The sequence below is a fragment of the Mus caroli genome, chromosome 6 (genome assembly GCF_900094665.2).
Source record: "Mus caroli chromosome 6, CAROLI_EIJ_v1.1, whole genome shotgun sequence".
Taxonomy (NCBI): domain Eukaryota; kingdom Metazoa; phylum Chordata; class Mammalia; order Rodentia; family Muridae; genus Mus; species Mus caroli.
In genome coordinates this window covers 124,747,573-124,749,984 of record NC_034575.1, presented here as the reverse complement: position 1 = coordinate 124,749,984, position 2,412 = coordinate 124,747,573, and positions in this window count along the sequence as shown.

Sequence of the window (2,412 nt, the reverse complement as noted above, 5' to 3'; positions counted from 1 at the left end):
TCTCAGAAATGTCCCCGGAACAGTTTTCATTTGAGAGGGGGTCTGACTCTGGTGTGAGAGTTCAGAATGTACTCTGGGGTGAGAGTTCTGGAGGGTTCTGGGAACAATCTCCAGATGGGAGGGGTAGGAGGGCTCTGAGTTGGAGAGTTCTGGTGGTCGGTAATTTTCCTCTTTCATCACCACCCTAGGCCAGGTTGATGTCTGTGGTCCTTGTTGTAGCTGGGGGCCATGTCTGGGTCCATGGTCCTGCTGCAATGTCCATGGCCCCCCGAGGCCCTTGTTACCACTGAAGGCCATGTTGATGTCTGCAGGCTGAGCTGCCTCAGAGGACTGTGATGGGGCCCACGATCCTTACTGCCACTGGAGACCATGCTGAGTCTGTGACACGTGCTGACACCGCAGGCCAGGTGGGAATCATGATCCGTGCTTTCAGCAGATACCATGTGGAGGTTCTTGATCAATGCTTCTGCTGACTGTAATGGACAAGGAAGCTTCTTCTGCAGTGGTACTGATGACTACAGACTCACGGTTGAGAAAGAGGGACATAGAAAGCTTTGGTGGCAATCCCTAACCTCCACCCCCACACCCTCCCAACCCCCAAAAGTAACAGTCTAGACAGGAAACCTTTGAAGAGAACTTTTAACAGTTGTGATAAGAATACTGAAATGTAGCTCTCCACAATTAGATGGTAAGCGGAGACAGTGGGGGAGGGGAAGGACTCACTCTTCCTTAAGGGACTGGCCACCAAGAGTTTGACTGTACTCCAGTGACTATACACAAGCACACACACACACACACAAATGGAGAGGAGAGGCCACAATGGTGGGGGACAAGGTGGGTGAGACCTGGGAGGACTGGGAAGTAAGGATGATCAGGGTATGTGGAATTCCCAATGAAAAATTATGTTTTAAAAGTGGAAACAAATAAAAATGAAGTGCAAGAAACAAATGAAAAAAAAGTTTTCCCCACTAACAACACCTCTATGTGAAGAATTTCCTATAATGTAATTTAAAAATCAAGGCCAGGTTATACACATATGTATACATATAAATATCCATATAGATCATATTTGATTCTCATTTTTTCACCTTTGAATAAGAATTTGTTAATTATATAAAATAATGAGTTCCTTGTGATGTGGTCATGGGTGCACACAACATGTTCTGACGACACTTACTATCACCTTGGCTTCTTTGCTCCCCTCCCCTATTTCTCTTCACAAATAGCCCATCTTCTACTGTGGTTAAAAGAGGTTTGTTTTGTTTGTGGTTTTGAAGGACGATCCAAAAAAAATGGACTCCTGGCTTGGCCTCTGGCATAGAGCTCAAGCAGACAGCATCCTAGGGAAAGAAGCACGTGAGCGGGGAAGAACACATAGCAAGACAGGAAAAAAAAAAAACAGAAGGGGAAGCGAAAAAAGGACCTCCTACCAGGTCCCACCCACTGCCTCCATCCTTACCCCATAGCTTGAATACCTGAGAATCAAGGGTGCAAATCAGGCATATCCAAGCATATCCAATTTTCTTTGACACTGCAACAGGACAGTGTTGTCCAAAAGTTCAAGCTTCAGGCTGCACAATATGTTACCAAAAAAAAAAAAAAAGTCACACATACACACAAATACACACACGTGCGCGCGCCACAATCTCATCAAATTCTAAGCAAGTTCACAGTATTAGGTTGGGATGCAAACTAAAGTATCCCAGAGCATACAAGACACAACGGATGTGCTGTAAGGTCTTGAACCTGTATTTATTTACCCATGTTGACTCAACAGGATCCACAACAGGCAAATGGCAGAAGCAGCAGGTGGGCTTACACACTGAGTGGCCTGAGCAGAGTGCAGGGCATTCTTTACCCTTAAGAAGGAAGAAACTTTTAGCGTTGGTCTCTAGTATGCCGTCCAGAAGGAGGAAGATCTTGAAACTGCAGGATTACATGAACCACTAACAGCTCTGGCCCCTATCAACCAGCAGAGGAAGCACAGGCTATCTGGGGTCCTGCTGGCTGCCTGCTCACTACATGACGGATTTTAGCAAAGTCATGGGGAGGTTTGACCACTAGGGGACAACACTGAGCTCCTGGCTCATAGGGGACCTTGGTCAGCCAGCCCAGAAACACAATGGCCACCATAGACAGGAAGGCTTGTCCTTCCAGCTAAACAGTGAGAGTCCTCAGCAAAAGAGCCCAGGAAACAAGAAAGGTGTTGGGAAAACCTATGTCCTGGTGCTTTAGAGAGGTTCAGGATTTTATAGAAGCCCACAGTTGAAAGGATTTAGACTTTTTTTAAAGAGACAGTGAAAGACCCACAACGTGAGGACTCCCCCACGTTCTGACTCAGGAGAGGCGACACCCCAAATCACACAAGAAACGGTCTTGCTGCAACTGCAAGAGGATTTTTATTCGAGAGCG